At 38.9% G+C, this 24,733-nt stretch overlaps 1 long non-coding RNA gene across 2 annotated transcripts in view; it reads left to right on the top strand.

Moving 5' to 3' along the window:
- The window catches only part of LOC102486463 (uncharacterized), a 35,033-nt gene extending 13,031 nt beyond the window's left edge, over nucleotides 1–22,002 (top strand). Inside the window, exons 2-3 of one of the 2 annotated variants that reach the window (XR_337268.1) lie at nucleotides 1,512–1,660; nucleotides 21,968–22,002. This is a non-coding gene — a long non-coding RNA (uncharacterized LOC102486463). Of the gene's footprint in view, nucleotides 1–1,511; nucleotides 1,661–3,377; nucleotides 3,438–21,967 lie in introns of those variants that run through there. The other variant, XR_337269.1, reaches the window with a different exon arrangement.
- Nucleotides 22,003–24,733: the final 2,731 nt, after the last annotated feature.

Consider the following 24,733-nt stretch of genomic DNA (forward strand, 5'->3'; position numbering starts at 1 on the left):
ACCCCTTGGGAGCAGTGGCCCTACCTTAACCCTTTCTCCTCCATTTTTGTCTCAGGAAAGGCATGGCACATATAAGCACATGCACCTTGCTTGATTTTCAAGCTTCTGGATCCCGGACTAGAACTATGGTTGTCCCTGTGGGAATTCAGTGCCTTAACCACTATGCCACCTGCTGACCCCACAGAAGGTTTATTTGTTTAATTTCTTTGTTGTTTTGAGAGTTTTTTACTTTTTATTTATTTATTTTTCTATAGTGTGCATGTACTCGCCAGAAACACAGAGAGACACAGAGAGACAGAAAGTGAGAGATTACCCCCCGCCCAAAGGGGATGGCCACGCTGTAATTCCCTTCTCCATTCTCCTCTCGGGATCTTGGGCACACATGCACACGCACCTGGCATGAATTTAAGCCACTGGGTCCGGGATTCCGACGTGGTACACACACAGGAGAGCCCAGCGACATAGCCATTACCGCCAACTGCTGGTCTCTAAATTTATTTTATATACTGGGGCTGGCAGGTGGCATAGTGGTTAAAGGCACTGGACTCCCACCTGACCAACGGCGGTTTGAATCCTGGACCTGGCATCTTGCTTTCTCACCTTCCCTCTTTCTCTTTCTCACTCTGTCCCACTCTGGTCAAATTAAAGCAAACAAACAAATAAAGTTAAATACAATAATTCTTTAAAAACAAACAAAAAACAAAAACAAATTTATTTTGTGTATTTAATCACTGTACATCACTTGGCTTGTAAAGTGAATTTATCCAACACAAATACACCTCACATCAGTCCAGCTGAGGATCCTATACAGATTATCAAGAGACAGCAATCCACTCTCTGTAGTATCTATAACGATTTCCCATGCTTCTATCTATGTCCTCTAATCTTTCAGTTACACATCCTTCTTAAAGATACAGCATACACTAGACTTAGGTCACTCTGTTCAAGTGTTATGTGTACGTTTTAACAGGTAACAATATTTTTCTCTTGTCTCTGAGGTTTCTTGTTAAAAGTAACCATTGTTTGGGGCCATCAAGTGCCATGGTGGTTAAGGTGCTGAACTTCTACATGGCCAACTGTGGTTCAAGTCCTGCATCTGGTGGCTCGAAAATCACACCTGGCACATGTGTATGTGTACCCAAAGTCCCTAGAGGAGAATGGAGGAGAAGGGACTGCAGTGTAGGTACCCTCCCAGGGGGGATTTGTTACATTCTCTCTCACTGTCTCTTTGTCTCTCTCTGGTGAGCGCATGCGCTCTATGTCAAAAACCTTTCAAAGAAAAAATGTCATTGTTTCAGAAACTTGGTGTGTTCATTTGTTTTTGGTCTGTTTGGTTTTAATCGTGCCGGAAGGAGACCATGTATTTGTGTCTGCTCTCCTGGGCTATCTGGAAGGATAGATCGTCTCTCCAAGTGCCTTGTCAGCATTAAAGCAGTGAACTAGGGGCTTTTTACTCCATTAGGGGACGGTATAGTCGCTGAAGGAAATTGATATTTCTCATGTACTTACAGGAAATACCATTTTCAGCTGAAAGGATAGGAAAAACAGTCCAGTCAACATAAGGCAGCCACATAACCAAGAAATGACACTTTCTAACATGACCGAATTTGACCCCGGGCACAGCTAACAACAGCCAGCCACACCGAAGTTCATCCCGATGGTAAGGCATCAGTGACATGTGACCATTTTAACTTTTTAGACCATTTGTTTTCCACAGTGACAGAGCACAGCAGAATCCCTGGTAATCTTTAAAAATACATATAAATAAATACACAGGACTACCTCTGAGATTCTGATGCAAGGAGTTGGGGAAGGCCTGGGTACAGACAGTTTTAAAAACAGTGTTTGTGATTCTGATGTGCAGCCTTGGTTGATAACCTCGGTTATAACTAATACAAAAGGAGTAGCTCTTTTGGCTGTGGGTGTAGCGTCAGGCTCAGCACCCAAAAACTCATTCTAGCTTTGCAGCACTGTTTTCAAAGTTACTTCATTCTCATCACCCTTGTTTAACTGGTTGTAAGGGCCAAGTGTACAAGTTAATTGTTAACCAAAAACTAGTCAACATTTGAACAGGCCATAATGTTTTGTATTTATATTATTTTACATTTATATTAAATTATCAACTCACAACTTTAACAGCCATAGAATCATAACAAAGAATTGTGATTGTGACAAACCCACCCTTAATCAAAACAGGGCTTAGGCAACCACGTTTCTTCTTCCAGTTTTGAGAACGATGGCGCACTGTATCACAACCGTTAAGATCTATCTGCATCACACGCAGGTTCAATGTATGGGTAACTGATGCTTACATTGCATTCCGTTCGTTGGGTGACATAATGCTCTCTCTGCAGAATTTATGTAATTAAAAAAAAATACTTAAAAGGATCAGCAAATGGCATGATGGTTAAGGCACTGGACTCCCACATGGCTGATCATGGTTTGAGTCCTGGACCTGGCAATTTGAAACTTAAACTGGCTGTGTGTGCATGTGTGCTCAAAATCCTGAGAGGAGAATGGATTGTGGTGTGGCCATACCCCCTGGCGGGTGATTTCTCACTTTCCCTTTCTTTGTCTCTCTCTAGCAAGTGCTTGTGCTCTATAGCAAAACAAAAACATAAGAAAAAAAAAAAAAAGAGAGAGATTAAAAAAAAAAATTCCTACCTGATTTCTTTTTTTTTTTTTTTTGGCCATGCTAAACTAATAGTTTCTAGGTCCTTGGCCAATATTTCTTGATGCTAAAATGATCCTGAGAGTATGACAACTATCCCTGGAATCTGGTCTAAGATATTTGCTGATTTCATTCAAAAACCACTTCTTGCTCCTCGTTCAGTGTGATGAGAAGTACAATTATATTTCAGTGAATCTCTGAGTGGAGTAGAAAGAGCATGTAAAAACTTCTGAGAACTGGATACTTTGGCACATGTAGACACAAAAACCCTGAGAAATAGCTTTATTTTCAGCTCTTTATTTTCAGCAATTGAAAATAAATCTTCAGACATATGCCCAGGATGACCAGACAGAGCTTCGTAAGTGGTAGTTTGTAACACTGAGCTCAGAGCACCGCGTGGCACACTGGCCGGCCCTGAAGTACCATGCATGCAGTCGCTGCATGTGCACAACACGCACGGTGCTTTAGGCCGACCTGCTGCCTTGGAAATGCTGCTCGGTGAGTCTGCGGGGACGTTTTTCTCACTTCATCAAATGTCACATATATAGACAATTGTCTTATGGCTCCAGTGGATCTGATTTTTTTTTTATTAGATATGTCATAGAAGCTGCAAGTGGCACAGCTGGAAGATTTTACGGACATTTCACTGAATATTGTATCTTTTTTGTGCTATCCTCTTGGCTCTAAAATATTGGGCTCTGCCCAGAACACATGCTGTTACCACAACAACAAACAGATCAACTGGAAGGATACCCTTCGCCTGGAGCATTTTTGCAAGTCTGAATGTGGAGCTGGGTGATGAATTGAAGAAGATACTTAAAGGACAGATAGAGAGCATCTCAAGACACACATGCAGGTGCGTGCGTACGCACACGTACACACACACACACACACCCATGAACCCGTATGTCGATGTTGGGTGGTACTTACTACTCACGGTGATAAAATGTTTTATCATCGTTCTTGGCCTGACCAGCTCTGTTGATTCTGCATCTAATATTCCTTCTGTCATTCCGTCTATTAAATTTATTGAATGTACCGTAGTCGATCTAAAAGTAAAAACTAGACTCAGTCTCTAATGGTATCAACACGTAAGCATGTGTTTCCCTCGGCTACAATGAAGGGAGATGGAACTTTCTTCTGTTACCCAAATCAGAGCTGTGGGAATCTTCTAGATGATTCTGTTCTGATGTGATGACAGTGTGGAGTGTTGGCCAAACGTATGGACGCTGGAGACACCTTGCTGAGCAGCCAGTCCCAGCCCCACCTCCTGCTGCTGAGCAATTCTGGACAAGTACATAACCTCTCTGTGCGTCCAACTTCTCACTTAGAAAACCAAGCAGGTAACGTACCTGTCTCAGAGGGCTGAACACAGTCGGCTAACGACCGCTTGGCATGCGGGGTGGCAGCTGACCGTTGTAGTGTGTGATTACTTAAAATATATTTTCATGTTCATTTAAACAACATTATTGCCTTTAATTTTCTTCTCCATAATTTCAGCTGGCTAAAATAAATTGAAGCTATATTTTTATTTCGCTTATTATGACAAATAAGCTTAAATATAAAAATGTTAATTTCTGCCTGTTTGGGGTGAAACGGAAGAGCAGGATTATGCCACTCTGTCTGTGGGCAAGGTTTCGGGCTGAGTAAAATAATGCGCCAAATAAAGTTCAGGATGATTAAGGATATTTTCTTTTTTTTTTTTTTTTGGAGAGGTTTTTTTGGCTATTGAGTGCATGCACTTACCAGACAGACAGAGAGAGACAGAGACACAGAAAGCGAGAAATCACTCCCCAGGGGGTATGGCCATGCTGCAATCCCTTCTCCTCCATTCTCCTCTGGGATCTTGGGCATGCATGCACATGCGCCTGGCGCGAATTTAAGCCACCGTGTCCGGGATGCGAACCACGGTCGACTACGTGGGAGTTTAGCGACATAGCCATTACGCTAACTGCTGATCCTCCAGGACATCTTCTTTACTGTGAAACTTATTTTTCAAATATTTATCAAGATACTGAATTAAGGGACCAGCAGATGGCATAATGATTATGTTGTTGGACTCCCCCATAGTGGACCACGGTTCGAGTCCCTGACCTGGAGGCTTAAAAACTCACTGCAGGTGCGTGTGTGTGCATGCTCAAAATCCTGAGAGGAGAATGGAGGAAAAGGGATTGCGGCATGGTCATACCCCCTCAGAAGTGATTTCTCACTTTCTCTCTATCTCTCTGCTCTGTCTCTCTGGCAAGTGCATGTACCCTATAACAAAAGACCTCTCTAAAAAAAAAGATATTGAATTGAAAAATTGTTCAGTGGGGCCAACAGTGGCATGGTGATTAAGGCGCTGAACTCCCACATGGCTGACCACGGTTTCAATCCAGATGTGGAGGCTTTAAAATAACACTGGGCACATGTGGATGCGAGTCTAGAATCCCAGGAGGAGAGTGGAGGAAAAGGGATTGCAGCATGGCCTCCCCACAGGGCGATAATTTCTTACTTTCTCTCTCTCTTTCTCTCTCTGTCTCCCCTCCAGAGAGTGCATGAGCCCTGTGGCAAAAATCTAAAAGTGAAAGAGAGAGAGAGAGAGAGAGAGAGAGAGAGAGAGAGAGAAATGAGACAAAATGTGAACACACAAGTAGGTACTAAAGCTCAGTTGTGGACTGAGAAGATGAAGACAATTTCTTGACCTTGTTTTGGGTTTTAAAGTTGCCAATTTTAAGAAAAATAGTAATGTTAATATAACAATCTCTAATATAATATCATTGGTTTTATGATTCATTAAAGTCTAAAGTATGTTGCAAATAACATAAAATGCCATAAAAACTTATAAGAAAAAATATGAAACATAGCTTGCATCATCATTTTATTATTATGGGATGAATATGGTTAATGTTTTGAAGTATTTTCATGTAAAATTTAATACCCACTCCCAATTTGGACAGTACTGTGAACAAAAGTTATATTCTTGTCTTACTTTTTATGTAAGAAGTGTAGCTAAAGCAGTTTGCAAATATTCTACATAAGCATGACTTCACCAGCTGATCAGTGTTCTGTTATGTGTCTCTATCATGGTTATTTTCATCATTTCACTTTTGTTGGTCAGTTAGATTTTAAAAATTTTGTTATTAAAAAATACAATTTCAGTGAACATTCTGTTACAAAACTCTTTCATCTCATTTATCATTGTTGCATTAAGATAGATTTCTAGAAATGGAATTACTGCAGCGAAAGGACTGAGTATTTCAGTTAACAGTCTTGGGGCAGAGGACCAATTTGCTTTTCTAGTTTGTTTCACTTTACGCTCACATCAGCAGTTTTGGAAATGTGTATCTCACTGAAATCATGATGACAGAAGGTATTATAATTATTTAGAGTATTTTTAATCTGATAGAAATATACATATGATTAATATTTTAATTTGCATTCTGTTATCACTAGGAAGCCTTAATTTTAAGTGTTTTAAAATTACTTTTTTACTTTTTAGAATTTTTACTTATCTGAAAATTTTGGGGTAGACATTTTTCTTTTCTTTTCTTTTCTTTTTTAAGAGGTTTTTGCTGTAGGGTGCATGCACTCGCCAGGAAGACAGAGAGACAGAAAGTGAAAAATCACCCCTTGGGGGAATGGGTACGCCGCAATCCCTTCTCCTCCATTCTCTTCTTGGGATCTTGGGCACGCACGCGCATGCACCTGGTGTGAGTTTAAGTCACTAGGTCCGGGACTTGAACGGTGGTCGACTACATGGGAGTCCAGAGACATAGCCATTACACCAACTGCTGGTCCTGGGCATTTATCATTTTTATTACTTATACATGTACTTTGTCCAGGTGATGTAAACTCAATGGTCATTCATCCATTTTCACAATGAATAGCTCTTTGACTTGAACAACTAAGGATTATATTTCCCAGCCAATGTTTATATTGTGTTTAGGTCTTTATTCATTACATTTTAAAAATAATTACTACTGGAATGTAGGAATTGATGTGTATTGATTGTTTTTTTTTTTTTTTTTTTTTGGGAGAGGTTTTTGCTATAGGGAGCGTGCGCTCGCCAGACAGACAGAGAGACAGAGAGATAGAATGCAAGAAATCACCCCCCAGGGGGGATGGTCACGCCACAATCCCTTCTCCTCCATTCTCCTCTTGGGATCTTGGGCATGCACGCAGACGCGTCGGCTACGTGGGAGTCCAGCAACATAGCCATTACGCTAACTGCTGGTCCCGATTTGTATTGATTTTGAATATTTACTTTGTAACCAAACACTGTTACACTCTTACTTGTGCTACTTTTATCTAATTTTAGCTGATTTTTTTTTTTGATGCTTAGTTAAAATATATATGTAAATAAGAATATTCTCTTTGCTTCCGAAATTAATGTCTTGTATTTGTGTCTGTCTTGGCTTGAAATTGATATAGAACTCGAGAATTACCTAGAATAACTTAGAAAATTCAGGCAAGGTTAAGCACAGATTTTTTTTTTTGAGAGGTTTTCGCTATAGGGTGCCAGACAGAGAGAGACAGAAAGCGAGAAATCACCCCCCAGGGGGGATGGCCACAGCGCAATCCCTTCTCCTCCATTCTCCTCTCGGGATCTTGGGCACGCACGTAGACGCGCCCAGCGTGAGTTCTAAGCCACCGGGTCTGGGACAGTGAACCGCGGTCGACCACGTGGAACAGCGACATAGCCATTACGCTAACTGCTGGTTCCCCAAGCACAGATTTTAATGGAAAACTATTCTTTCTGAAAATATGCTTCTTTGTATGTCTTTGCTATGATTTGTTGAAAAAGTACTTTGTACCACGTGGTGCATGTGCCCTGTATTATACTTCAATTTTGTTGTACATGATTTAAATAACCAAAAATATTTATTAAATTATAATAAATGGCTTTTCATCATCTATTAAGATGGATTCTCAAAGCCAGCAAGTGGCGTTATGGCTAAGGCACTGGACATTCCCTCATGACCAACCATGGTTTGAGTCCTGAGCCTGGTGGCTTGCTTTTCACTTTCCCTCTCTCTCTGTGTGTCTCTCTCTGATCAAATTAAAATAAATGAATGAATAAATAAATTATTCTTTCTTAAAAAAGATGAATTCTATGCCTTTAACGTTTTAATCTATTGGTATAATAAATATACTAATAGTATTATTATTGTTTTTTTTAAAGAAGTACTTGTTGTATTTTATTTATCATGATTATTTTTAAATTTGCCACAAGGCATATGGGATCACCAGAGAGAGCCAGAGAGAGAGAGAAAGAGAGAGAGAGGGAAAATGAGAAAGCAAGCTGTCAAGGTTGGTACTCGAACCACAGCTACCATGTGGGAGTCCAGCACCCTTAACCACCATGCCACCTGCTGGCCCCAGTATTTTTATTATTGAACTGTCTTTGCTATGTTAGAGTTTATCTTGGGAATTATTATTGGACTTATTTGTAGGATTTGGAGATTATTATTGGAATTTATTGTAGGATCACCGGTAGGATTATTATTATTGAATATATTATAGGATTTCATGTGGTGCTATTTTAATTTCTTTGTATTCATGTTCTTAAGTGAAATTATTAAGTAGCTTTTCACTTCATGTCCTTTTTCTAGGTTTTGATTTTTTAAAAGAATTATTTTATTTAACTTTATTTTTTAATTTAATGAGAGAGTGACCAGAGTGAGAAAGAGAGAGGGAAAGTGAGAAAGCAAGCCACCAGGCCCAGGATTTGAACCGTGGTCGACCATGTGGGACTCCAGTGCTCTTAACCACCACGCTACTTGCTGGCCCCTAGGTTTTGATTTTAAGAAACATATTTGAGGCAAATATGAATTGAGATAATTTTCTTCTATTTCTAAGTTTTGATAGTTTCTTGGAATCAACTTTTTTGTCAGCTTCAACTCTTTCTAGGCTTATTGGTTTATGGTTGACCCTTTTTGCATAGAAAACTCAATCATCTTGTTTGTGTGTGTATAATGTCTTAGCTCAGGATTTCATGAAACAGTCTTCTAAACCTTCTAACATGTCCTCCGTATCCAATTAATCACTTTTCTTACGTACTTGTTTTCTCTTTTCTTACTAATAGACGTTTTATAAGATACTTTGCTACAACCACCCCAGAAAAGAGGAAGTCCAAATTAGCAAAAACCATGGTGATTCCACCTTGCTTAATGTAAACCTCTTTCCATCACAAGCTCCCGTCTTTCTGAGGTAGAAGGGCTTGGGGTTCTCTGCTCTGGTTTCCTGATACCTGGAATCAAATCGGTGCATCTGCTGGCCAGCGCCCTTGGACTTCCCACCTCGTTTATTCCAGAACCTGCTGTGCTTTGTATCACAATGATTCTTTACCACGTATGAGAGTGCTGAACAACCTAGCTGGTGTGCTGTGCTGGCTGAGTCTGGATGATTTCCATAGCCATGTGTCATTGTACCCACGCATCCGTGGTGACACTAGGGCGTTGGTGTTGTACGGGGGGTTTGGTGAAGAATGTCGGATGCTAGTCTGGACAGCAGCACAACAGACCTCCCTGAATACTCTGGGGACATACATGCCCATGACCCGGGCTGCTGAGGGTGGGCGTAGATTGTGGGCTCAAGACCCTGTGGCGGTCCTGCCTCTGTCCCTGTGACTGTCTCGCTAGGGCTGCTGAGGGTGGACGTAGATTGTGGGCTCGAGACCCTGTGGTGGTCCTGCCTCTGTCCCTGTGACTGTCTCGCTCCTGGGAGAAATACATTCATATGCCTAAAAAATTGTTAGCTATTTTGTTCTACATAACCATTTTATCAGAATTTCCACATTTAAAATTTCAGCTATTCAAGGCAACTTTTGGAAATAGAGTCGAACTCACTTTTCCCCCCAAGTATCCAATTTCCTAGCACAATTTACTCAATGACCTATTCTTTTTGGATGGATTGATGATGATTTTTATATCACGTACTAATTTAACATATAACAGGTTCCATTCTGAATGTGTTAGTTTTTGTACCAGGCATGATAGCTTTATAGTATGCATTACATTTCCACCTATTTGGATTTTTTTCTTTTTCTTTTTTTTTTTGCTATAGAGCATGTATGCTGTCTGAGACAGACAGAGAGGGAAAATGAGAAACCACTCCTGTTCCCCCTCCTCCCTCCAGGGGTGATGGTCATGCTGCAATCCCTTCTCTTCTAGTCTCAGGCTTTGGGACATGCACACATATGCACCAGTGTGATATTGAAGCCACTGGGTCTGGGATTCGAACTGTACAATTGGCAATGTGAGATGCAGCACCTTAAACTCCACACTACTTGCTGACCTAATTTTTTTACAACACATTTTCATCTTTCCTGTTCTAAACATGATTCTTTTATTAGATTTCAAGCATCTTGAGGGCTTACTTTAAACTACTTCTTTTTGTTTCCTGAGATTTTTGCTATAGGGCACATGTGCTCACCGGAGAGACAGAGAGACAGAAAGCAAGAAATTGCTCCCCATGGGGAGCAATGGCTTCACTACAATCCCTTCTCCTCCATTCTCAGGATGTGGGGCATGTATGCACATGTGCCTGGCATGAGTTTGAAGCTGCTGGGTCTGGGACTCGAACTGTGTCCACTACCAGGGAGTCTGGCGATGTAAACCTTATGCCATCTGCTGGTCCCTCACTCTGAACTTCTATATGCTAGCACAGTGCCTTTCCAGATGGTCAGTTTTACCATCGACCTGGCTAAGTTACAGTGTCCAGTTACTTGACTAAATTGTGTTGCTGTGAAGGCATTTCTGTAGAGGTGGTTAATATCTATAATCATCTGACATTTAGAAAAGGAGGTGGTTCTTGCTAATCTGGTGGGTCTCATCCAAGAGATGAGATTTTTGCTATTTCTGAATAGCAAAACTGGTTCCTTTGGGGAAGAACCCTGGGTATGGATTTCAGTGTCAATTCCTGATGAAAAGAGTCCAATCTTCCAACCTGATCTATAGATTGAGGACTTGCCAATTCTGCAAGGATGTGAGTCAAATCCTTAAACTCTTTCTTTCTTGTTCTGTCTCCTTTACCTCCTTCCTCTTTCTACTTCCCCAATCTCTATCCCTCTTTGTTTAGCTTTTACAAAAATACTATTTTTCTTTTATATATTCAATTGCTATACATCATTTAGCTTGTAGAATCCAACATGAAATACACCTTAGACTAGTCCAGTTGAGAATACTATACATGTTGTCATTGGCAGGAAATAAACCATTTCTGTGCCCACCAATGTCATACCTCTCTATTTTTTCTACCTAATTTCCTTCTCTACACTCTTCTCCTCTCCACCCTCCTCCCATGCTATCTCCAATGTCCATAACTATTTTCAATGCTTTTATGACCTCCAATCTTTCAGTCTCTACCACAGAGTGTGGACGATTGGTATATATTAAGTGGGGACATACAATGTCTCTCTCATAGTCTGACTTGCTTCACTCAGCAATAAGTCTTCCTATTCATCCACTTTCTATCAAATGCCAGGGTTTTGATGTTTTTAGAGCTGAATAATATTCCATAGAGTTTATATGCCACACTTTTCCAATCTATTCATCTGTTCATGGATATTTGGGTTGGTTCCATGGCTTAGCAATTGTGAATAATGCTGCAATAAACATAGATGTGCATGCACTTTTCTAACTGAGCATTACTCCAACCTTTGGGTAGATACCCAGGAGTGGAATTGCTGAATCATATGGTAGTTCTATTTGTAGGTCTTTGAGAAACCTCCATATTGTTTTCCACAGTGGCTGGACCAACTTACATTCTTACCAACAGTGTAGGAGAGTTCCCCTTTCACCACAACCCTGCCAACACTTATTATTTTTTGAATTCTTAATCTTCAACATTCTGACAGGAGTTAGGTTTTAATCTGCATCTCCCTTAGGATAAGGGATGTTGAGCGTTTTTTCATACCCTTTGGCTATTTGTATATCTTCTTTAGAGAGTTTTTTTTTTTTTTTTCCCCCTGGGTAAGCTGCTGGAGTTTCCTGTGTATTCTGGTTATCAGTCCCTTATCTGAGGCATAGTTTACAAAAATATTTTCCATTCTAAGGGTTGTCAATTCACACTAATTACTATGTCTTTTGCTGTGCAGAAACTTCTTAGCCTGATGTAATCCCACTTGTGTATTTTGGGGATTATTACTTGTGCTTTGGGTGTCTTATTTAAAAAGTGTTTGCTCACCCCAATTTCTTCCAGAGTTTCCCCAGTGTTTTCCATAAGTAGTTTTATAGTTTGACTGTCTTTGTCACTATCTCTATCATCTTATCATCTTGATCTCCAACTCTAGTAGACCGTTGACCAATCAGGTGCTTATAAATCTATGTTTTTTTTTTTGTTTTTTTTTTTTAGGTTTTGCAATAGGCCACATGTGCTTGCCAGAGAAAGACAGAGACAGAGAGAGAAAGTGACAAATCACCTTCCATAGAGCTAACCATTCGGCAATTCCTTCTCCTCCATTCTCCTCCTGGGATTTTGGACACTGACACACACACTTCAAGTGTGATTTTCAGGCTGCCAGGTCTGGGACTTGAACTATGGTCATCCATGTGGGAGTCCAGTGTCTTAACCACCATACCACTCACTGGGCCCTATAACTATTCTTAAGTGGCAAAGAGTATTTTTTCTCTAAACTTCTTACATATTACTGATGTAATCTTCTATATAAAACACCAAATACTTTTTTTTTTTAATTTCAAGAAACAGAGCTGCCATTGCCAGCCTAGAACTCATGGTCTTATTGCCTCAGCCTCCTGACTATCTGGGATCACATGCTATTCTTAGGTCATCTTATATATGAGTGGGGAAAACTTGGGGTACAAGTCTTAAGTTTTTTTTTTTTTTTTTTTTTTTTAGAGGTTTTCACTATAGGGTGTGTGCGCTCGCCAGACAGACAGAGAGAGACATAGAGACAGAAAGCGAGAAATGACCCCCCAGGGGGGATGGTCATGCCACAATCCCTTCTCCTCCATTCTCCTCTCGGGATCTTGGGCACGCACGCACACGCGCCTGGCGTGAGTTTTAAGCCACTGGGTCCGGGACACGAACTGCAGTTGACTACGTGGGAGTCCAGTAACATAGCCATTACGCTAACTGCTGGTTCCCAAGCGATAAATAGGACAAAAAATATTTTTCATATCTACCATGATGGCAAGTTGACACATTCCACTGCCTTTTCTCTGTACCAGCTAACAGCAGCACAGAAAGTATATTGCATTTTTCATAGGTGAGATGATAGTAATTTAAAAAAGAAATGAGAGTTTATTTTATATAACTTCTATTGAAATGTATTTATTGTGCTACTAGCAAGAACTTTCTCTCGCAACAGTGGATTGCTGACTAAGAGAATGGGCTATTTTCTTTAACATAAATACTTCTCACCTGGTGTGTTTTCTCAGTCGTTTGGAAACTCATATAAAAGTGCTGCTTACATCTTTTATGATGAGAAGATAAAGCATGTGTGTTACTGATTCACAGGAATAGATAAGCCAAAATGACTTTCATTATTTTCAGGGGAACACAATTTGATGTGAGAAACAGTTCCCGGCATTGTGATAGCATTTGCTTCTCTTTTTAGATTAAACACCAGACTCCTGTGGTTTCACTGTGTTTGTTCCTCCAGTGTAGATTCACATTCACGCATATCCATTCCAAAACTCATTGTTATGGCCTTTTTGAAAGTAAAAAAAAACGATTTCAACAATGTCAAAAACACCAATGACTTTAGGACATTATCAGAAATTGTTACCACTGGTGTCACACAAATGGGTGTGCAGAGCATTGAACTGGCTCATGCTCTCTTTTCCTGGGATAGTAATGACATTCTGAAATACCATGGAAGGGATGGTTAGTGGAGGATCAAATCAAGAGCTCCACACTTTTACCAATTTTCAAATGAGAGCAACCAAGGAATGGTAAGAGTTGTTGGCCTTACTCCTCATTACTCTGTAAGCTTGACAATAGCTATTCTTATGTTAGCAAAAAACACATTAGCAGCAGTTCAGTTAGTAACCAGAGATCAACACATCCCTTTAACTATATTAATGCCCTTTATTGTTTGTCTTTGTAGTAAATCTGTTTTACTTTACGCTTGGGTTTGTCTGCATGGGTGTGAAACTTGCTAAATGTTCTGCCCATTGAACATAATATATCAAGATAATACATTACTCCTTATTTTGAAGATTTTTTTTTCTTTTTTCACTTTCTCTGCAAATGATTTTTCTGTGCTACCTACAGAATAATTAGAGTTGAAAAAGGCAGCAAAATTTACAAGTGTGTGTGTATGTGTTGGGGGGAGGATTTGTAAAACACACAGAATATTAACTATACTTAAAATGTTGGACCAGACAGTGTTTAAGGAAGCCAGATCCCACATGGCTAACTGTAGTTCTAGTCCCTACCACAGTAGCTTGAAAAACATGCCATGCACATGTGTATGACACAGAGGAAAATAGAGGAAGAAGGGTTAAAGTGTGGCCACGCTCCATTAGGGAATTTTCTCTCTCACTCTGGCATACACATGCACACTCTGCAATACTTTCAAAAAATAATCTTAACATGTTATTTTTGTGGAAGTTTGATTGGTCAGATGCCTTCCAACTTTGTTATTTTTGAAATGTTGCAAGATCAATAGGATACCTTTTATTATTCATCATTTAGATGGTATAAAAACTGACGTAATCCTTTGCAAAACAAGCTGGTGCCCCCCCCAAAGTATCAAATTGACATTTGGTCTGAAATACCACCCTCTAGAAGAATAAAAAGATATGTATACATATATACATACCGTGCTGTTCAGTCTATAATATGAAAAAATTATTTTATTTTTTTAAATTAAAATTTTTTTCTTGAAATTTTTAAAAGGTTTTTGCCACAGGGTGCGTGCACTCACCAGAGAGAGCCAGAGAGAGAGACAGTGAGTGGGAAAGTGAGAAATGTGGGATGGTTATGCTGCAATCCCTTCTCCAGTCTCCTCTTAGGATTTTAGGAGTATGTGGGCATGCATCGGTGGGATTTTTCAAGCCTCTGGATCTGAGACTTTGGATCATGGTTGCCCATGTAGAAGTATAGCACCTTAACCACTACGCCATCTTCTGGCCTAGTTTTACTCATTTGTAACTTTGGAAAACCATCGTACTTCTGTCTCCCTGAGCTTCAGCTCTGTAATGCTTCTTTGAATTTCTTCTTGAATTATTCCATCACTTTTCCCTATGGCAAATCCAATGATCAATATCTAGGTATCATTGCACTGCATTTGTAAACAGCATTTGATTTTATTCTCGGGTCTTTAATTATTTGGCTTCCAGAGCAGCCTTCACTTATTATTTCCCCTGATTACTCCCTGTATAAGTTTTTTTCATTGCGGTGTAACAAGTTACCACAAATTTTGTGACTTAAAACAACACCTGTTCATTATCTTACAATTTCTGTGGACTGGAAATCTAGTTGAGGGTGTCAAAAGGCAGAAATCAAAGGGTCGACTGGGATACATTTTCACCTGAAGACTTGACTGGGGAAGAATTCACTTTCAAGCTTGTTGCTGTTGACCTTTTCTTTTTCTGGCTCTCGGCTTAGGTTGCTCCCACTCCTAGGGTTGTTTTAAGATCCTTGCTATGTGACACTCTCAAAAGCTCTCAAAAGATGGCTGTGTGATTCTTTAAGGTAACAGGAGAATATTTCTCTTCCTGAATAGAAGAATTCATTTTCAAGTTTGTTGCCGTTGTCTTTTTCTTTTTCTGGTTCTCGGCTTGGGGTTGCTCCCACTCCTAGGGTTGTTTTAAGATCCTTGCTATGTGACACTCTCAAAAGCTCTCAAAAGATGGCTGTGTGATTCTTTAAGGTAACAGGAGAATATTTCTCTTCCTGAATAGCTACCTTCAGAGATGCATCTCTACCTTTCGAGATGACCTAGACTCACTTTAAAGGGCTCTCTTGACTAGGTCAGGTTTGCACAGGATCATCTCCCTTTGGATTAACTCTAGGTCTACTCATTTGGGACCTTCAATACCTCTACCAAATCCTTCCACCTTTGCAATATGATGCAACCTAATTATGGTAGTGAATCCAGTTGTCTCCAGAAGTGCCTATTCATGGCATTCACACAAAGGGCAGGGATCTTGGGAACGCTTTTAGAATTGCATCTATCGCACTCCTTCTGAGTCTTCTCTGAGCTTCCAACATGCTCCAGGTGCCAGGGTTCAATCTTCAGTTCTCTGTTCTTTTCTGTCCTGTCTTGATTTACTACCATTTACTACCCAGATGACCAGCTCGTTCTCATCTATTTAAATACTGTTTAATGCTGATGAATCCCAAACTGGTTTCTACAGTCCCTGTTTCTTCTATCCTGCCAGACTCCTGTATCCAGGTATCTAATTTGATGTGGATTATAATAGATTTCCCCATATTAACTCATCCAAAACTAACCTCTATCCCCCTCTTCTGCTTGTTTTGTGGTTTTCCCTTTAATTCTTTGTTTTTGAAAAATCCTATCAATTTTAACTTCTAGCCCTCTTCCCATCTTCATGAAAACCACATCTTTAAGTCTTTTTCCTCGAATTATTCTTCTACATCTACCTTACAGACCTCTAAACCAAGGCTAATCCTTTTATTTTTTTGTCCTCCTTTTTGCCTAGGGAAGTGAACAATGATAGGGGAAAAATGTAAGTATGAAACTTTCTACCATTTCGTGCCATTACAAGTACACTTTCTTCAGTTTCAATGAGGTCTTAGTGCTTTCAAGGATCGAGAATGATTGTCTATTCTAGTGTTATCTCTCATACTGAAATACATTCCTTTAAGTCTCTATTACTCTCAATTTCTGTGTACCAATGAGGGTCCCCCACAAATAGTAGATGCCTTTGTCTCCTACCTAATATCAAATGCCCTCTCTTAGATATCTTAGGGTGTCAGATAAGCAATCCTTTCATTTTCCCTCATTCGATTCATATTTTTAATGTTTTTCTATTCAGTGGGTTCTTTCCTTTAGTTGATAAACATGTACAAACCTATTGCATTTACAAACTAAGAAAAGAAAGACCTTCTTTGCCCTTGAATATCTTTCCATTTGCTACCTTGATTTTCTTATTCACTGCAAAATCAATCATCTTGAAAGAGTGGTTTTATTTACTCTTTTATTTTATCATCCGTTTATTGCATGACGTTAAAACCAGGACTCTGTTCCCACCACACCATTAAACTACTCTCTCTGCCTCTCAAGTCATTAATAACTACTAAATTGTAAAATTCAAAGGACATTTTCCAAAACTTTTATACACTCATATGACTGTATCCATGAGTTCTTTTCTCTTGAGATAATCTAATCCTTCAGCTGCAGTTTCTACTTTTGCCTCTCTGCTTCCTTTTAATTTCCTCAGGAATTTCTTTCTTTATTCTAAGTACCTTAGCTTTTTTCCTTTATTATAACATTCTAATTTTTCATCTATTCTTATAGCTTTAACTATATATAGGTTGATGACCCTGTTATGTAACTTTACATTTTAGATTTGTTCTCTAACTTGTAAATGCTTATTCTCAATCTAGATGTTAAATCCTAAAAACTTAAGTAGACCATTACAGAACTCTCTCTCGCTCTCTCTTTTTTTTTTTTCATAATATGCTTGTCTTTCTATAATGTTGGTATTGGCTTTTTAATTCATTCATAAAGCCAAAATCCTGCTGATAATCAGTTAATGTTTTAATTTATTAATTAATAAAAGAAGTATTTTTGAATGTTGGCTCCTAGCAGCATTTTAATGTATCAAAGAGAAACAATTTTTATGCCATTTTAGAGTTTATCTCTTAGTGGAAGAGATAAAAGCAGGCTAATATGCAAACCATTAATTTCATCTTTGATAATTACTCCGAAGATAATAATAGTAGACTAAATATAGTGACAAAGAATGGCCTTTCCGGGATGATGAGTATGAAGGATTTGTGAGATGGTTTTCTGTGAACAAGAGAGTTTGTGCAAAGGCCCTGAGAGATAGCAACCTTTGACCTCTATCAGGACCTAACCATGTGGACCTGACAAGTCCCTGAAAGGAGATTATAACTAGAAGTAATCTTTCATGTCTTCTAAGAAATTACCCAGACTAACTCTAAACTGTCTTCCATCCTTCTTTAAATTAAATCTGAAAAGAAGGTCAAGATTCCCCTTCTTGGGAACCAGCAGTTAGCGTAATGGCTATGTCGCTGGACTCCCACGTAGTAGACTGCAGTTCGTGTCCCGGACCCGGTGGCTTAAAACTCATGCCGGGCACGTGTGCGTGCGTGCCCAAGATCCTGAGAGGAGAATGGAGGAGAAGGGATTGTGGCGTGACCATCCCCCCTGGGGGGTGATTTCTCGCTTTCTGTCTCTATGTCTCTGTCTGTCTGTCTGGCGAGTGCACGTGCCCTATAGCGAAAACCTCTCCAAAAAAAAAGAAAGAAAGAAAGAAAAGATTCCCCTTCTCATTGTTATCTCACATCATCCAGAATTTCATGCTTCTATAGCTTTCACCAAATCTCCAACAGTGCCCTGATCTCTCAAATTCTTCTCTGTGCTCTCTGGAATTCTTGTTTGGTGATTAGACAACTGCTGTGTGTCTTAAGCCTCTTTTCCAAATGCTCTTTATACATTCTTGCTGTAATTGAAACCAGCTGCTTTCTTGATGCTGCTATGTCCCTTGAAGTCCTAGAAGGGATCTCTCTTTTCTTCTCATAGCTTAAACACAACCGAAAGTGGAAGGAGACTGGTCCACGCTTGTGCCTTGGTTCTCCTCTGACCCACGATTCTTCCTTTTAGCTAGACAGCCCCTCTGTGCTTCCTTTGAGATGTATGTTTTGAGCCTGTATGGCTTTTGAATCTTTGCCTCAGTTATTTCCAAACTATGAGGACATGGATTCTCAAGTTACTTGTATCTTGAGCATTTTACCTCTAGTTAGGATCCTCTACAATACGGAGTGATCTGCTCCAAAGCATTTCCTGGCCATGCTGATGGTGTACGGTGGAGCAGTGCCAACTAGCTTAAAAGGGTTGATTGTTAAATTTGCAGAAAATTTGCAAATGGGATGCTGAAAGCTATTATTTGAATTTTAGTAGTTAAATGATATTAAAACCAACAGTAATATTCAAAAGTGATAAAAACTCACCATGACTTATTTTACCATTGTCTATGCTTTTGAAATAACCGATGTCCATTTGGCCTGCAAAGTGGAAATGCTACCAGTGGTGTGCATTGCTTTCAACATCTCTTCCCAAGCCCTGTATTTTGTGAGGCCATGTTGTTAGCTTGAAATTGGCCGTAGTGAGAATATTTACATTCCAGGAATTGGCAAGCTTTATGAGCCAGGGCTTGAATTGTTTGCTGATTGCCTAGATGTAAAAAAAGTGATAGAGCAAATGTTGATAATGCAACTTTAAAAAGTGGGTTAAATCGTTACATTGTAAATAATACAAAAAATATTTATTTATAACATTTAAAAAATAAATAATCTTCCAATATTCAAAAATCCTTATCAGATTCAGCAGTAAAGTTGTTTACATCTTTGACTAATGAACAGAGTTCTAAGATAGGTCTTTGTTACTTCTTTTATGCATTGCACATTAATATAAACAAAAGCAAAAAAAATGTTAGAATTGCATTTGTTTGTCAGTTGCATCACAGTTTGGCTTTAGGTACAAGATTTTGGCAAGCATCAGCAAAAACCTTCTGTAAGAATTAATCAGACCTAAAAATCTATAATGAAAATTATTGTACATTGTGTTATGATTTGGTAACTATGTATTATACATTTTTTTCTCTTAGTAAAACTTATGATAAACTTATATCTGCATGCACATATACATATATTTATGTTTTTTCAGAGAGTCAATTGTTAAAAAGTTCATTAGTATACCACTGCCATCTTCATTACCTCTAACTTTACCTCACACATACTTATTTCAAGCTTTTCTTTCTCTAAAAATATTATCTATCATTTTTTTCTTTTTCTTTCTCTCTCTCTCTCTCTTACTTTTTTTAGGTCTTAGTCATTGGGTGCATGTATTTGCCGAAGAGAGAAAGAGACAGTGAGAAGGAAAGAGAAGAATCATCTTCCCAAGGTAGATGGCCATGCTGAAATCCCTTCTCCTCCATTTTCCTCTTGGGGTTTTGGGCATGTGTGCACATGTGCGTGGAGTGATTTTCAAGCCACCAGGTTTGGGAACTGAACCACAGCTGGTCATGTCGGAGTCTGGTACCTTAAACACTATGCCACTTACTGGCTCCTATCTCCTATTTTTAAAGCTCATTGTTTCACCTACTTAATGTCCAGAACTTTCAGGATCCCACCTATACCATCCAATGATTAACCCTACCACCCTTCTCAAATCTCATTCATTACCAGTGCATTTTCTGGTCATAACTATGCTCTTTTATTTACCTTCTACTCCCTACATCCTGTCTCGCTTCATTGAACTTGCCATAAACCCCTCTTTGTTGAACTCCAACACTCCATTTACTCAGAGCCTACACCTAAGCAACTGCATGTGATTACACAAAAGCACATTATCATACTGACTGGTCTCCACAATTGATGATCATAATTTCCAAATATGGCCCTATTGCTGCTCAGCAATTCTACTGTAAGCCCCACCTTGTTTTCCTGTCTGTGGTTCCTAGTTCTTGCTTTCTGTTACCTCCTAAATGTCTAAGACCTTTTCCTAATGAAATTGCTATTATTTTGGTTTGAATAGAAATAAACAGAAGAAAAGATTCTCAGCTTCCAAGAACAAACTGACCAAAATACCTATACCTCTGTGCACATGCTCTGCCTTCCAGATGAAGAGGTGCTGTTTTTAATTCAAGCCCAACCACTTGGCTTGGACACTGGATTTATTATTCCTCCTGTCCTACACTGTCGATACTGAAATGCGTTTTTGGTCTTGCATGATTGTCTTTCCTTGTCTACTGAATCCCTCCCGTCAGCATAGGGACATGGTGACATTCTCCACTCTTAAAAATTAACAAATAAACAACAAGACCCCCCCCTTCTTACTCACGCCTCCTTGTGGTCAGTGCTCCATTTCTTCAGCTCTGCCCAAATGATGAACATAAGTAGGAAAAGCAGACAGTCTTATTTGGTTTCTGTTCTCAAACAGTAAGGGTAGTTAATCAATTATTTTTTATTAATAAGTATGACATTAGCCATAGATTTAGCCTAGATACTTATTATCAGGTTTAAAATGTTTCCTTCTCTTTCATTTTGTTGAGAGCTTAGGTAATAAAATATTTTGGATTTTATTCTATGCTTCTTTTCCATCTATTGAAACCATCATATGCCTTGCCTTCCTAAATCTTTGTATTAGATTATTACACTGATTCCCTTTCAAACTGAAATTTGCCTTTCATTGCTGAGATAAACACCACTAGGCCAATGTGTCTTATTTTCTTTCAATATTTTTGGATTCAATTTAAAATATTTTCCAAGTATTTTGTGTCTGTATCTAATAAGAAATATTGTTTATAGTTCGTGTTTTATAATGTTATTGTCTGTTTCCATGTCAGAACAATACTAGCCTCAGGAAAGGAGTTGGAAAGTTATACTTACTTTTTAATGACAGAATTTGTGTAGGAATGGTCTTATTTTTCCTCAAGTAGTTGATAAATTCACCAGTGGAGCTATCTTCTCTGATATTTGTCATATGTTTTAAATGACAACTTCAGTTACTTTAATATATGTAGGACTATTCAGATGACATATTTTTCCTTTGTTCAGTTTTAATAACTTGTGTATTTCATACAATTTTTCCATTGTTCTATTGGGGTTATCCGAAAAGTCATGACACATTTTACATAGAAAAAAATGCATAATGACTTTTCCAGCAATCCAATAGTTTAGTCAATTTATTGGCATGAAATATTGTTAATAATATTCTCTAATTATACCTTTAATGTTTATATAATCTACAGCGATAATCCTTTTAAAAATTTATTTCTGACATTGGTTATTTGTATCACCACTTTCATTTTTCTTCCTCAGTCCAGGAGTTTATAATTTTAATGATGTTTTCAAGAAATTGGTTTTTGGCCTTATTGGCTTTCTTTTGTTGTCTACCTAATGTCTTATTGATTTCCGGTCTCTTTATTATTTTCATACTTTTTCATTTGGGTTTAAATTGTTCTTCCTATTTTTATCTCCTTAAGGTAAAAGCTTAGATCTTTAGTCTTAGATTTTTGTTTTCTAATGTCGGCATTTAAAGCAAAAACAAACAAACAAAGAAACAAACAAACAAAACTCCCCAGGTCTTACCCTGTTTTTTTTTTTTTTCTATTTTGCTTTCATTTTCATTAGGTTGAAAATATTTTCCAAGTTGATTCATCTTTCTGCAAGTGGAGATCCAGTGTTCCCAGCACCATTTGCTGAAGAGGTTTTCCTTTTCCCACGGGATTGACTGGTACCCCTTGTGAAAAATCAGTTGGCTGTATGTTTGAGCATTTATTTCTGGGGACTCTATTCTGTTCCATTGGTCCAAGTTGAGTTTGGTATTTATACTTTGATTCATAGATGATTTAGAAATACATTTCAAATTTCTAAGTATATTTGGAGAAATTTTATAGTTTTTTATCACTGTTACTTCAAAATGTCCATTTTTGGTAAGGAATATTATTCTATGTGTTCTCAATTCTTCTGAGTTTTCAGACTTTGTATGCCTCAGCCAACATATTGACTATCTTAGTAAATATTTTATGTACTCTCAGTTGCTTATTCTACAAATGTTCATTAGGTCTATTTACTTCATAGTGGTTGTAGCAGATGAAAAAGAACAACTTACATCCCCTTTTTTTCAGCTTAATGCAACCTCATTTATTCTTATTTTTAAAAATTCTTATTTATTTATATTTTTATACATTCAATCACATTATTTCACTTAGAAAGTGAACATTTGAATATGGTAAATTTCTCCCCAATCTAGTTGATCAAAATATCTTCAGCAGATAACACCACTACCTCCTTGCCCCGTCAGTGCTCTCTCTGTCTCTGTATCCCTCCTCCAAATGTCCTTCCATTTTCAGAAATAATTTTTTCTGGTAGCAAGGAGGTGGTTAGCACTTAGTCTCTAGTTGTGAGTTCATTTAGCATCTACCTCAATTTTCTTCTTGACGATGACTGAACAAAACCGTTGTACAAGGGGCTAGCCATGCACACTTAGCATGGTCCACTCCAGAGCTTCCCATTGGACTGTTCAACACTTTGCAAAGTCTCACACAGGTCTGATAGGGATACGTCTTCTTCTTTTCCTTTCTCAAATGTTATTTACCAGTAACCCTTTCATAAATCTAATCTCATCTCACTGCTTGCTGGAGAACCCTGAACTCAATTAACAAGTAATTGAAAAGTAAGTATGGGAGACAGTCATTTGGCAGATTGTAAAGAAGTCCTTATCTCTTTCAGAAAACAACTGACCACCACACCTTTGTTAAAAAGCTTAGTTGACTGGTATCAGCAGGCCTCCTCTTGTGAGTGCATCCTCAGTCCCTGGGAGTAACTTTGGAACCTGTGGCATGATGAGAGTCCAGGAACACAATCTGACTGAAAGCAGATGATGTAGCAAACCTATCCTATCTGATTGTTAAGTCCATTTAAAAAAAAATTAAAAAAAACATAATTATTAAGATTGATTGTGTAACTTTATCAACAAAGAAAATAATACTCCTTAGGGAAGGTGAGGGGTTATGAAGACAGGCCCTAAGTGGAAATCACAACAGCACCTGGAGTCGGTAGGCCTGCCTAGAAGACAAACACACACTCCTGCCCCAGCTCAGGGGACAGCTTACATCTGAGGCTCCACAGACAGCCCACACTGCAAAGCTGCACAGATTTAAGTCATAAATGTCTTCCAGTTCATGGTGAAACAAGTCCCACTCATCCAGAATCTGTCAGTTCGTGGTCCCCACCTGCCAAGATCATAAGCAACCTCTCGCTCAACTCACAGGTGACCACCTCTTCCTCCTGGCTCCTGAAGGAGTTGCTGTTCTCTCTTTCCTCAGTGAACTCCCAGAGGCGGTTCCTTCATTGACCCTGGTATCTGCTTGTCCCACTTTCTGCAGCCATTAGGGTACACATGCTTATAAAAACAGCTCTTCCTGATGGGCAGCTCCCATGGACTTCATCAAAATGCCTACATGCATTGTTGCTCATTGCCTTCTCATATTTCTGAAGGAGTTTCTGCTTTTCTTCTTTCTCCTCCCCCCAGTACTCCCTTGGAATGACAAAGTTAGCTATGATCCAGCATTCTGGGCAGGACTTGATGATCTTGCTCTCAAATTACCTAGTCCTCCTCTTCCATGTTCAAGTGTGTTTAATCCCAGTATTTTGGGACTTTGCAGATATCTTGGTTTAATTCTGTTGTGATCTGAGAGCAGCCATGATCTGATCTGTATTCTTTCAAGTTTGGTAAGGTGTGTTTTCTGGCTCACAGTGTGATCTGTATTGGTGAACATTCCTGTGAACTTGAAATGAATGTGTTTCTGCTGTTTCGGAAGAAAGTAGTTGTAGATTCTGATTATATCCAGTTGCTGGTGGGGCTGTTGAGTTTCATGATGTCTTTGCTGATCGTCTGCATATTAGAGCTGTCCATTTCTAAAAGAGGGGTGTGGAAGTCTCCAAGAACAATAGTGAATTTATCTATTTCCAGCTGCAGTTCCACCTATTTTTGCCTCATGGGTTTTGCCATTCCTGTTAGGTGCATACACTTAGAGGATCGTTGTGTCTTCTTAGAATACGATGCTCCTTTCCCATTGTCTGAAATTCTGTCTCCTCCAAAGCTCATGTTGAAATTTAATTGCTGTTGTCATGCTATTGGAATTGGGCCTTTAAGAGGACCTCATGTCTGGACCGATGCCATTATTATAGGAATCATTCATTATTGTGAGAGTGAGTTCATCTCCCTTTTCTCCTTCTTGCTTTCTCTTAGCCCTTCCACCATATAATGATATGATGAAAAGGCTCTTGCCATATGCCAGCATCTTGGTGTTGGACTTTCTTACCTCCAGAATTGTGAGCCAATACATTTCTGTTCATAACAGATTTCCCAGGCTGTGGTATTCTACTTTAGCA

Source organism: Tupaia chinensis, unplaced genomic scaffold (assembly GCF_000334495.1).
Source record: "Tupaia chinensis unplaced genomic scaffold, TupChi_1.0 Scaffold145057_1, whole genome shotgun sequence".
NCBI lineage: Eukaryota > Metazoa > Chordata > Mammalia > Scandentia > Tupaiidae > Tupaia > Tupaia belangeri.